Consider the following 14,701-nt stretch of genomic DNA (forward strand, 5'->3'; position numbering starts at 1 on the left):
GGATGGCGACAGCTTGATTTCCACCCTTCTTGTGGCAGAAATTCAGCTGTGGTCATAATTTGTCAAACGGATGGTAGCTGTGGCAACGGTCTTTTGGCGGCCATCTCTGTGGCAGTAGACGGCTTTTACCGTCAATGTTAAAATGAGGGCCTTAGTGCTTAGGAGAAAATGACTCAAAATAAAGAGAGAGGTACCAAAAATGAGCAAAAAGGGCAATGAGACATTATGCAAATGCAATTTGCAAAGTCAGAGATGGAGAAAGAGTGTCATAGAGGGTGTTAGATTCTATCCCATACTTACAAATGAGAAAAATACAAAAACTGGAGAAGTTGAAAATCCTAGAAAGAAAAAAATGATTAAAGGGGATATAGCAACAAAAGGGGAAATGAAATCAGATACTGATGATTTATTAGCTATATGTCCGCCACCATATGTGGGTCCTGTACCAAATGATAGGTTCAGTTGACAAATAATGTGACAATAGCTATGGCTCCTATAGATCTAGCTGTTTTACAAGTTACTACCCTGATACAAGCAGTATCACCTGCAACTGTACAACCCATGTTAACTCAGCCGATTATGCCACGGACAGTTGACTACACCACAGACAGTACCTGCACAGGTTGTCCGTATGCCAGCTACAGTAGTTCAGGAAGCAACTGGAGGTATATCAGTAAATGCATTTATCCCAATATCATAAAATTCAGCATTAAGAGAAGGAAGACTGTTTGTCTTCACAACATAAACTGTGCTACGTGAAAGTAATTTGTTAGACGGTGGTATAGTTCTCCGTTGGTTTGAAGAAGCTGCTAGAAATTACATGAAAGTTGAGGATGCAGAAAGACCGAATTCCAATTAAAGTTCAAATACTAGTCTAGACTCAGAAACCGGTATAAAGAGAAATAATTAAATTACCTGTGTAAATAAATTAAGGGGGAAGCTACAACTGTTCATGACAAATTAACTGAACTAGCAAACAAATATGAGGTTGAGATTACCAACCTCATACCATTGGCGAGAAATTTTAGGGTACAATTAGATGATGAATGAGTTGAAAATTTCTGTGCTTCATGAATGCAAATTCATCTAATCGAATAAATAGGATGTGTAGGCAAATGAATTGAATTTGACAAATTTGAAAATAAATATGTGACAAAAACATAAGAAGGAAAATAATTAGCTAGAAGAAGCTGAAGGAAAAATAATACGAGCTATACATTCTGAAAAGAAAGAGGCAACTACTGCTTATCCTTTGAGGGAGATACCAGGCGAAGGTGATGTTCATATACATTGGAAAAGGGGAGATCTTACCAAAGCTGAGGGAAAGTCCTATGCAGTTGTTTGCAAAGGTCAAGAGGTTTGAATAGGTTTTTCGATATGCGGTTGAGAGATATTTGTGGGTAGAATGTAAGATTGCTGTTTAATGGCCAGATGCAGAACTGGCAAGAGATCTTATCACAAATACACCTTCTCCTCTGGTAATGACTAAGTATAATGAGGCAATAATATTTTTAAAGGGCAAAGTTACTCCCAAGGATGTAGATTATTTGAAATCGAATCAAATTCAGCAGTAGGTTAAGGAGTCTGTGCATGAATTCTATTAGAGATTGATAAATTCTTTTCAGCAGCATACAGGACCGATACATCTTGACCCAGCTGATATGGGATTTTTCATTACAAAGTTTGTGCTTTGTTTGAGACCTGAGATTTGTCAGCACACTCAGCAGAATGTGGTTTGTTCACAGACACAGGGCCTGAGTTTGGCAGAGGGTGTTACTCCATCACAAATGTGAAACATATCCTGTCTGCTGTATTACGATCCCAATATACTGTATGGCTATCACAATATGGTGGACAGCATATCCGTTACATTTGTGTCCAAGTAACTTGTTGACACACTCTAAATCAGGCCAAAAGCTTTTAGATGAGATTTTGAAATATGTACAGTATTGCAGTGATGAACAGGAGATGAAACAGCGGAAACGTAAATACAAGTTTATGTTGGTTCAGACACAGTGTGCACCAAGAGGGTTTCAGAATCAGTCATTTGTTGGAAATGGTGGACCTGTTCAGAATGTGAATGGTTTAAATGAAATTTAGACAGGTGGTCTTCGAGCAGGAATGCAAGGCATTCAAGGAGGGGTGATGGTGTGTCAAGGTAGATGAAGAGGTGCTCCATTTGACCGAAGTACAAGCATTGATGCTGCAACACTGAAGAAGATGACTCCTAGTCACCGGTGTAATAGGGTGGGGCATGGAAATCATGAATGTAGGCTCAATCCAGATAGAATTAATAATAATCTGTTAAAGTGAAGAAACCAAATGCAGACACAAAAATGTTCATATGCAACAGGTACAAGTACCAATGCAAAATCATTCTCAATTTGTTTCTGTTCATCAAGCGCCTGTGGTTCAATCACATGTAAACAATGTGAGATTAGATCAAAATTAGTTGCCAAAGAAAAATCGAAATGTGATGCAGATGCAAAATCAGAATGTAATTCAGTAATTTCCTATGTTTAGTAATGGAGATTCAGATTCAGGCATGTCACAATGACGGTGACTGATAGAGGAGGTAGATTGTATGCTTGCTTGGTGCAGTCTCAGAGATAGACCAGAGTGGACCGATTGTGGAAGGTGAAGTGAATGGCCACCAAGAGTCATTTCTTATTAACACCAAAGCTACCAGTTACACTATGAGAAAAGAAGAAATACCAGACCTACCCTTCTTAGGAGAAGAGATCCAAGTTGTAGGAGTTGCAAACAGACATATTCCAAACCCAATTTCCAAAGAGGTTCCTGTAAGAATAGGTTCCTTTAATAAAAAAAGCATCAATTTGTTGTTTGTGATTCAAGTCCTGTGAATCTTTTAGGGAGAGATTTATTCTACAAGTTCAATTGCACCATCTATTGTATGGCGCAAGGAGTTGAGTTTAAAACTCATGATGAGGATGCAGATTTTAAAATTGCTCAACAAGAGACAGTAGGGATTTATCCAGTGCTAACAACAAAAGATTTAACGGCAGATTAAAAGAGACAGCAAATCCAGAAGTGTGAGTTTTCACAGGAAAGGATAATGGATTAATTAAAGTAGCAGAACCAGTCAGAATAATCATACAACCAAGTCCATTCTTTCCCAGAACACTGCCTTATCACATGACACCTGAGGTGATAAAACAAATAACATCAAAAACAACTGAGATTTTGTAAAAGTTATTTTGAGAGAGGTAATTGACAGTCCATGAGACTCACCACTTTTGGGATTGTGGAAAACCAGTGGAAAATTCAGAATAGTCCAAGATTTGAGAAAGGTGAATGCTATCATAATCCCATGTTGTCCTGTGGTACCGAATCCTGCCCCCATACATTAGCAAATTCGATGTACAGCTGAATGGTTTAATGTAAGTGCTCTCTGACCTGCTTTCTCCTATGTTCCATTACAAACATGAGTCCTCCTGAAATACAGAGAGAAGTCAGGATGTTTTTGAGAATGGTTGGCCGCTATAGTGGATAACCAACTTGTCCTTGGCAGAAAAACCTTTTCTGACCTTGAAGCACAAAGATGTACCAGATGTACCAGATTCAATCCCATGGAACAACAAATGCATGAAAGCATTCCTAGAGCTGGGTGAAAGTCTCTGCCTTGCCCCGTCACTGGGAATGTCAGATTATTCAAAAGATGCCATACTGTTTTGCAGTGAGAGAGAGGGTTGCACTCCCTCAATGCTAACCTAGTTGCATGGGGATGCCAAAAAATCAGTTGAATACTTTTTTGCCCCTTGATCCTGTAGCTGCTTCTTTGCCTGGTTCTCCTAAAGCAATAGCTGCAGTGAGTGTGAGTCTTGTGCAACACACAAGAATGACAATAGTTACTTCACAGTTGGCAACAGGCATGCTGATAAAGTGGCATGCTATTGTGCAATTGTGGCATATATATTTAATGAAGCATTCACAATTGATTCTCAGGAAAAAACAAATATTTTCTGTGATGATGAGAGCTGCCAACACTTGGGATGACGTGAGATGAATGCAAGAGAATGCACCTAAAGTAGAAAAACGTGGCTAGTACAGAGCAGGATGTGAGATAGCTGAGTATGATGCTTGGGTTTCAGTTTCAATATACAGAAGAACAGTGCTGCCAGCTAGTTGACTATCTCTATTGTCAAGGCATTTTCACAGAACAATTCATTTAGGAAAGGACACCATGGTGCATACCTTTTAGCAATATTGGTTCAATTGGTATAAGTAACACAGAAGAAGTACAAAATACACTCAGGAGATCTAGAAGATCTAGAGTGCCTTGAGGAAGATATTTGTCACCTGCATGGACATATTATGTCAGTCAAAATTTAAACATTCCAAGTTCACATTTGCTTGATTAGAGCAAAGAATTGCCTGAACCCCCTTGAAAAGTCAAAAAGTAAAAATATTGATTAGAAGGGAATAGTGGAATGAAATTGCAAAATATGTAGAAGACTAATCAAACGTATAGATAAAAAGATGAACAAAATATTTGAAAGAAGAGAACTGAGGTCCGCTGGAGGAGCAGAAGAGTAGGGATACCATTTTTAGACAAGAACAGGATATGGTTAAGGATGTGTATGCGAAGATATTATTAACAAAGCTTAAAAGAAAAAGAAAAGGCCAACTTTAAGAAAATTCACCTGAAGAAGGAAGACATCAATATTGTTCAACTTTAACTGAGAAAACATAACTTGCTGTTAAAAACAATTATTGGTAGTAGATTGAGTGTAGAAAAACATGTGTACTGTTAATAGAACTCGATGCAAAGTATTTTAGGAATTGGATTTGCTTCTACAATTATAGTAGGAGTAGCAATAGATTTAGTTATATGCTTTACACCTGAGAGAGAAAAATCTGGAGTAGAGAATGCAACATCAAAGCCAAGAATAAATAAAGAGGAGTAGAAAGCATAATTTTAGATTACATGATTGAAAATTACTCAATGAATGTTTATTCTAGACTAATACAAGAATGCACTAAAGTTATTAATGTGGAGGATTGTTATGTTTTGCCCACACGCCATCTTCAGCTGATGAACAGGTTTCATATCAGCAAATCCCACTTTACAATGCTATTTCATGTAGTAAGGGGCATATTTTCTAGCGCAGTTGTGAGTCAAAAATGTTAACGTTGGCTAATGTCATTTCTTACCGCCATGGGTCTGCCATACTTACAAAACAGCACACCATGGTGGTCACCAAAAGAATTATGCTAGTGCCACAAAAGTGGTGCTAGCATGATTTGCAGCACATTTTTTTAGGCTAATTGTGGTACTGTCACTTTTGTGCTTAAAAGCATAAAAAAATGCCCACAAATACGCCAAACAGAAGCCACATGGTAAAAGAATGGAGAAGTCAGGGCAGGCTAGAACCCAGAGAGAACCCAATCAGCCCATTAAAAGCCAGGATGTCCAGTACTACTCTTGGCGATGGGGTACAAACTGCTGCCCAACACCAACACAGGCCCACGTTGAGCATGGTGTAGGGGTGCCTGAGTTGCAGGTCTGATTGCACATGTGCAGGAAGGGACACTTCACGAATGATGTCTGCCACTTTCATTGCCTGTTGCTCTTTGCAACACACAAGAATGACAATAGTTACTTCACAGTTGGCAACAGGCATGCTGATAAAGTGGCATGCTATTGTGCAATTGTGGCATATATATTTAATGAAGCATTCACAATTGATTCTCAGGAAAAAACAAATATTTTCTGTGATGATGAGAGCTGCCAACACTTGGGATGACGTGAGATGAATGCAAGAGAATGCACCTAAAGTAGAAAAACGTGGCTAGTCCAGAGCAGGATGTGAGATAGCTGAGTATGATGCTTGGGTTTCAGTTTCAATATACAGAAGAACAGTGCTGCCAGCTAGTTGACTATCTCTATTGTCAAGGCATTTTCACAGAACAATTCATTTAGGAAAGGACACCATGGTGCATACCTTTTAGCAATATTGGTTCAATTGGTATAAGTGACACAGAAGAAGTACAAAATACACTCAGGAGATCTAGAAGATCTAGAGTGCCTTGAGGAAGATATTTGTCACCTGCATGGACATATTATGTCAGTCAAAATTTAAACATTCCAAGTTCACATTTGCTTGATTAGAGCAAAGAATTGCCTGAACCCCCTTGAAAAGTCAAAAAGTAAAAATATTGATTAGAAGGGAATAGTGGAATGAAATTGCAAAATATGTAGAAGACTAATCAAACGTATAGATAAAAAGATGAACAAAATATTTGAAAGAAGAGAACTGAGGTCCGCTGGAGGAGCAGAAGAGTAGGGATACCATTTTTAGACAAGAACAGGATATGGTTAAGGATGTGTATGCGAAGATATTATTAACAAAGCTTAAAAGAAAAAGAAAAGGCCAACTTTAAGAAAATTCACCTGAAGAAGGAAGACATCAATATTGTTCAACTTTAACTAAGAAAACATAACTTGCTGTTAAAAACAATTATTGGTAGTAGATTGAGTGTAGAAAAACATGTGTACTGTTAATAGAACTCGATGCAAAGTATTTTAGGAATTGGATTTGCTTCTACAATTATAGTAGGAGTAGCAATAGATTTAGTTATATGCTTTACACCTGAGACAGAAAAATCTGGAGTAGAGAATGCAACATCAAAGCCAAGAATAAATGAAGAGGAGTAGAAAGCATAATTTTAGATTACATGATTGAAAATTACTCAATGAATGTTTATTCTAGACTAATACAAGAATGCACTAAAGTTATTAATGTTGAGGATTGTTATGTTTTGCCCACACGCCATCTTCAGCTGATGAACAGGTTTCATATCAGCAAATCCCACTTTACAATGCTATTTCATGTAGTAAGGGGCATATTTTCTAGCGCAGTTGTGAGTCAAAAATGTTAACGTTGGCTAATGTCATTTCTTACCGCCATGGGTCTGCCATACTTACAAAACAGCACACCATGGTGGTCACCAAAAGAATTATGCTAGTGCCACAAAAGTGGTGCTAGCATGATTTGCAGCACAATTTTTTAGGCTAATTGTGGTACTGTCACTTTTGTGCTTAAAAGCATTAAAAAAATGCCCACAAATACGCCAAACAGAAGCCACATGGTAAAAGAATGGAGAAGTCAGGGCAGGCTAGAACCCAGAGAGAACCCAATCAGCCCATTAAAAGCCAGGATGTCTAGTACTACTCTTGGCGATGGGGTACAAACTGCTGCCCAACACCAACACAGGCCCACGTTGAGCATGGTGTAGGGGTGCCTGAGTTGCAGGTCTGATTGCACATGTGCAGGAAGGGACACTTCACGAATGATGTCTGCCACTTTCATTGCCTGTTGCTCTTTGCAACACACAAGAATGACAATAGTTACTTCACAGTTGGCAACAGGCATGCTGATAAAGTGGCATGCTATTGTGCAATTGTGGCATATATATTTAATGAAGCATTCACAATTGATTCTCAGGAAAAAACAAATATTTTCTGTGATGATGAGAGCTGCCAACACTTGGGATGACGTGAGATGAATGCAAGAGAATGCACCTAAAGTAGAAAAACGTGGCTAGTCCAGAGCAGGATGTGAGATAGCTGAGTATGATGCTTGGGTTTCAGTTTCAATATACAGAAGAACAGTGCTGCCAGCTAGTTGACTATCTCTATTGTCAAGGCATTTTCACAGAACAATTCATTTAGGAAAGGACACCATGGTGCATACCTTTTAGCAATGTTGGTTCAATTGGTATAAGTGACACAGAAGAAGTACAAAATACACTCAGGAGATCTAGAAGATCTAGAGTGCCTTGAGGAAGATATTTGTCACCTGCATGGACATATTATGTCAGTCAAAATTTAAACATTCCAAGTTCACATTTGCTTGATTAGAGCAAAGAATTGCCTGAACCCCCTTGAAAAGTCAAAAAGTAAAAATATTGATTAGAAGGGGATAGTGGAATGAAATTGCAAAATATGTAGAAGACTAATCAAACGTATAGATAAAAAGATGAACAAAATATTTGAAAGAAGAGAACTGAGGTCCGCTGGAGGAGCAGAAGAGTAGGGATACCATTTTTAGACAAGAACAGGATATGGTTAAGGATGTGTATGCGAAGATATTATTAACAAAGCTTAAAAGAAAAATAAAAGGCCAACTTTAAGAAAATTCACCTGAAGAAAGAAGACATCAATATTGTTCAACTTTAACTAAGAAAACATAACTTGCTGTTAAAAACAATTATTGGTAGTAGATTGAGTGTAGAAAAACATGTGTACTGTTAATAGAACTCGATGCAAAGTATTTTAGGAATTGGATTTGCTTCTACAATTATAGTAGGAGTAGCAATAGATTTAGTTATATGCTTTACACCTGAGACAGAAAAATCTGGAATAGAGAATGCAACATCAAAGCCAAGAATAAATAAAGAGGAGTAGAAAGCATAATTTTAGATTACATGATTGAAAATTACTCAATGAATGTTTATTCTAGACTAATACAAGAATGCACTAAAGTTATTAATGTTGAGGATTGTTATGTTTTGCCCACACGCCATCTTCAGCTGATGAACAGGTTTCATATCAGCAAATCCCACTTTACAATGCTATTTCATGTAGTAAGGGGCATATTTTCTAGCGCAGTTGTGAGTCAAAAATGTTAACGTTGGCTAATGGCATTTCTTACCGCCATGGGTCTGCCATACTTACAAAACAGCACACCATGGTGGTCACCAAAAGAATTATGCTAGTGCCGCAAAAGTGGTGATAGCATGATTTGCAGCACATTTTTTTAGGCTAATTTTGGTACTGTCACTTTTGTGCTTAAAAGCATAAAAAAATGCCCACAAATACGCCAAACAGAAGCCACATGGTAAAAGAATGGAGAAGTCAGGGCAGGCTAGAACCCAGAGAGAACCCAATCAGCCCATTAAAAGCCAGGATGTCCAGTACTACTCTTGGCGATGGGGTACAAACTGCTGCCCAACACCAACACAGGCCCACGTTGAGCATGGTGTAGGGGTGCCTGAGTTGCAGGTCTGATTGCACATGTGCAGGAAGGGACACTTCACGAATGATGTCTGCCACTTTCATTGCCTGTTGCTCTTTGCAACACTCAAGAATGACAATAGTTACGTCACAGTTGGCAACAGGCATGCTGATAAAGTGGCATGCTATTGTGCAATTGTGGCATATATATTTAATGAAGCATTCACAATTGATTCTCAGGAAAAAACAAATATTTTCTGTGATGATGAGAGCTGCCAACACTTGGGATGACGTGAGATGAATGCAAGAGAATGCACCTAAAGTAGAAAAACGTGGCTAGTCCAGAGCAGGATGTGAGATAGCTGAGTATGATGCTTGGGTTTCAGTTTCAATATACAGAAGAACAGTGCTGCCAGCTAGTTGACTATCTCTATTGTCAAGGCATTTTCACAGAACAATTCATTTAGGAAAGGACACCATGGTGCATACCTTTTAGCAATATTGGTTCAATTGGTATAAGTGACACAGAAGAAGTACAAAATACACTCAGGAGATCTAGAAGATCTAGAGTGCATTGAGGAAGATATTTGTCACCTGCATGGACATATTATGTCAGTCAAAATTTAAACATTCCAAGTTCACATTTGCTTGATTAGAGCAAAGAATTGCCTGAACCCCCTTGAAAAGTCAAAAAGTAAAAATATTGATTAGAAGGGAATAGTGGAATGAAATTGCAAAATATGTAGAAGACTAATCAAACGTATAGATAAAAAGATGAACAAAATATTTGAAAGAAGAGAACTGAGGTCCGCTGGAGGAGCAGAAGAGTAGGGATACCATTTTTAGACAAGAACAGGATATGGTTAAGGATGTGTATGCGAAGATATTATTAACAAAGCTTAAAAGAAAAAGAAAAGGCCAACTTTAAGAAAATTCACCTGAAGAAGGAAGACATCAATATTGTTCAACTTTAACTAAGAAAACATAACTTGCTGTTAAAAACAATTATTGGTAGTAGATTGAGTGTAGAAAAACATGTGTACTGTTAATAGAACTCGATGCAAAGTATTTTAGGAATTGGATTTGCTTCTACAATTATAGTAGGAGTAGCAATAGATTTAGTTATATGCTTTACACCTGAGACAGAAAAATCTGGAGTAGAGAATGCAACATCAAAGCCAAGAATAAATAAAGAGGAGTAGAAAGCATAATTTTAGATTACATGATTGAAAATTACTCAATGAATGTTTATTCTAGACTAATACAAGAATGCACTAAAGTTATTAATGTTGAGGATTGTTATGTTTTGCCCACACGCCATCTTCAGCTGATGAACAGGTTTCATATCAGCAAATCCCACTTTACAATGCTATTTCATGTAGTAAGGGGCATATTTTCTAGCGCAGTTGTGAGTCAAAAATGTTAACGTTGGCTAATGTCATTTCTTACCGCCATGGGTCTGCCATACTTACAAAACAGCACACCATGGTGGTCACCAAAAGAATTATGCTAGTGCCACAAAAGGGGTGCTAGCATGATTTGCAGCACATTTTTTTAGGCTAATTGTGGTACTGTCACTTTTGTGCTTAAAAGCATTAAAAAATGCCCACAAATACGCCAAACAGAAGCCACATGGTAAAAGAATGGAGAAGTCAGGGCAGGCTAGAACCCAGAGAGAACCCAATCAGCCCATTAAAAGCCAGGATGTCCAGTACTACTCTTGGCGATGGGGTACAAACTGCTGCCCAACACCAACACAGGCCCACGTTGAGCATGGTGTAGGGGTGCCTGAGTTGCAGGTCTGATTGCACATGTGCAGGAAGGGACACTTCACGAATGATGTCTGCCACTTTCATTGCCTGTTGCTCTTTGCAACACACAAGAATGACAATAGTTACTTCACAGTTGGCAACAGGCATGCTGATAAAGTGGCATGCTATTGTGCAATTGTGGCATATATATTTAATGAAGCATTCACAATTGATTCTCAGGAAAAAACAAATATTTTCTGTGATGATGAGAGCTGCCAACACTTGGGATGACGTGAGATGAATGCAAGAGAATGCACCTAAAGTAGAAAAACGTGGCTAGTCCAGAGCAGGATGTGAGATAGCTGAGTATGATGCTTGGGTTTCAGTTTCAATATACAGAAGAACAGTGCTGCCAGCTAGTTGACTATCTCTATTGTCAAGGCATTTTCACAGAACAATTCATTTAGGAAAGGACACCATGGTGCATACCTTTTAGCAATATTGGTTCAATTGGTATAAGTGACACAGAAGAAGTACAAAATACACTCAGGAGATCTAGAAGATCTAGAGTGCCTTGAGGAAGATATTTGTCACCTGCATGGACATATTATGTCAGTCAAAATTTAAACATTCCAAGTTCACATTTGCTTGATTAGAGCAAAGAATTGCCTGAACCCCCTTGAAAAGTCAAAAAGTAAAAATATTGATTAGAAGGGAATAGTGGAATGAAATTGCAAAATATGTAGAAGACTAATCAAACGTATAGATAAAAAGATGAACAAAATATTTGAAAGAAGAGAACTGAGGTCCGCTGGAGGAGCAGAAGAGTAGGGATACCATTTTTAGACAAGAACAGGATATGGTTAAGGATGTGTATGCGAATATATTATTAACAAAGCTTAAAAGAAAAAGAAAAGGCCAACTTTAAGAAAATTCACCTGAAGAAGGAAGACATCAATATTGTTCAACTTTAACTTAGAAATCATAACTTGCTGTTAAAAACAATTATTGGTAGTAGATTGAGTGTAGAAAAACATGTGTACTGTTAATAGAACTCGATGCAAAGTATTTTAGGAATTGGATTTGCTTCTACAATTATAGTAGGAGTAGCAATAGATTTAGTTATATGCTTTACACCTGAGACAGAAAAATCTGGAGTAGAGAATGCAACATCAAAGCCAAGAATAAATAAAGAGGAGTAGAAAGCATAATTTTAGATTACATGATTGAAAATTACTCAATGAATGTTTATTCTAGACTAATACAAGAATGCACTAAAGTTATTAATGTTGAGGATTGTTATGTTTTGCCCACACGCCATCTTCAGCTGATGAACAGGTTTCATATCAGCAAATCCCACTTTACAATGCTATTTCATGTAGTAAGGGGCATATTTTCTAGCGCAGTTGTGAGTCAAAAATGTTAACGTTGGCTAATGTCATTTCTTACCGCCATGGGTCTGCCATACTTACAAAACAGCACACCATGGTGGTCACCAAAAGAATTATGCTAGTGCCACAAAAGTGGTGCTAGCATGATTTGCAGCACATGTTTTTAGGCTAATTGTGGTACTGTCACTTTTGTGCTTAAAAGCATAAAAAAATGCCCACAAATACGCCAAACAGAAGCCACATGGTAAAAGAATGGAGAAGTCAGGGCAGGCTAGAACCCAGAGAGAACCCAATCAGCCCATTAAAAGCCAGGATGTCCAGTACTACTCTTGGCGATGGGGTACAAACTGCTGCCCAACACCAACACAGGCCCACGTTGAGCATGGTGTAGGGGTGCCTGAGTTGCAGGTCTGATTGCACATGTGCAGGAAGGGACACTTCACGAATGATGTCTGCCACTTTCATTGCCTGTTGCTCTTTGCAACACACATTGAAAGATGCAAAAAAAGGCACACAACAATGATAGTCATATGCAGCACCACTACAATGCCACCCCTGAGGCCATGTAGCAACCTTATGCATTCACACATTGACATGTTTGGGAATGCGTCAGCTCCTTATTCCAACCCATGTGTTGTAAGAGTGATGCAAGGGAGAGAACTGTCCACAGGCATCCTCCTTGTGACCTCTTACCATGTGTATAGTAAGATGCAGCCACCTCTTGTGTATGGGATTGTAAAGGAATGTTTCCCTTCATTCAAAACACTCAACCGTGCAATGCAGGAACTCTTGCACCCATGCTGCAAGGAGACCTATGTTGCAGGGATGTGTGTTGTTGTGAAGGAAAAGGACAACCCTAACCTTTGTCATAACTTGTCTTAACTTGGTAAAGGAGGCCCTATGTCCAACAGACATGTACTTGCAATTGTAAAACAGGAGTAGCCATATAGATTGTGTACTTTCCTACATGATTTCGATGTGGTCCAGAAGGGCTTGTTCTCTGTTGACAATGTCTGCCCAGCGGTGCTTCAATTGCCAATCAGTAAGCTCAATCTTAAAGATGGGGTTCATTTGCAACAGGACCTTCACTAAGGTGACATGCCCTTTCCTTCCTTGACATTTCCTCAAAGTAAACCACTGTACCCTTAACCCAAAAAAATGAACCAAGCTAACCCAACTTGCAGAACTACCCAAGAGACAAACACCAGACAATACAATCAAAACACAATACAAATAACAATTATACCGGACAAAACAGATGTCAGGGGCACTATTGGGACAAAAGACAGCACAAAATACACCTCTAACAGCACTCTCTAACACAGCTCTCAAAAACACCTCCTCTCACAACACACACAAAAGACTGTGACTGTTAAAGAAAGTGAAAGTAATTTTGCAATTCCTGGTGCACAGCATGGCAGATCCATTGCATCACTTCCTGTGATGATGCGTCACCTTTTTGAAAATGCATCAGTGTTTTTTGTGTGTTACGTGCCAGTGGGTGATCTTTTCTGCCCCATGAAAATGCAACATTAGCCAGTTTGATGCATTGCATGGTAGGTATTATTTTAAGCGGATGCAATTTTTCAGAAAACAAGTATTGCAGCAATGCAGTATTTTTTTTCGATGCAAGGACTGTAATATGTGAAAAGATGTCTGGTGTCCTATGTATATTCTATTTAAATGTATTCAGTCGTGTGTAGTGTTGTGTTGCGTGTGAATATTTCAGTTCAACATACACCTCTCTTTCCATGTGTCCAGTGTATGTGTTGTAAGTCTACATGGGTGATGGTACATGCCAGCCAATGCACAGGCCACATTTCCCATGAGTCTTGATAATGACAACTTCATAGGGTGGCATTATGTGCCAACAATGGGGCAAACTTACAAACACCATGAGCACCTTAGGGCCTCTGTAGAGTCATTTATCTTTACACTACAGTGGCAATAAAGAGGCCCTCACACTGCACCATACTAGCATTGTACTACTTTGTAAACCCATTGGGCCATATCACCCCTGTGCCAGGTATGATGAATGCAAGGTGGGCGTTCCCCAGCAGGAAGGCCCAAGAACAACTGAGCAGGGAAAGTTACAAAATTTCATTGTGCCATTCTAGCATCATTTTTCAATGCCTGCACTAGTGTATTGTCCTATGGGCTTCGTGAGCTTTAATGGCCTAGCATGGCTGTTGGCACTAGGCCAGCAAAGCTCCACAGCTGCACTCACATTTTTAGCACAGTTGTGCTAACAAGCGCCATGGTGTACAGTATTGTAAATACAGTGCTCTGCTACCATGGTGCCTTTAGGGGGGCACAGGGCAGTTCAAGGAAACTGAAGCATCATAGCAGATGCAGCAGTTCCTTTTTAATATGCCACTATGTGTTGGCACCACAGTCCATTGATTAGTTAACCCCTAGGGATGCCATGGACTAGCCATTGAATGTGGCCCATACACCCACATGTAGGACATCTAGACAATATGTGCTGCATCCCATAGTACAGACAGCAGACTGTCATGCAAAGGGGGTGGTGTTTAAAATTTATGGTGCTGGCAAGTGTGGTGATCTCATTTTCAGAC

This window comes from Pleurodeles waltl, chromosome 4_2, assembly GCF_031143425.1.
Source record: "Pleurodeles waltl isolate 20211129_DDA chromosome 4_2, aPleWal1.hap1.20221129, whole genome shotgun sequence".
Classification (NCBI taxonomy): Eukaryota; Metazoa; Chordata; class Amphibia; order Caudata; family Salamandridae; genus Pleurodeles; species Pleurodeles waltl.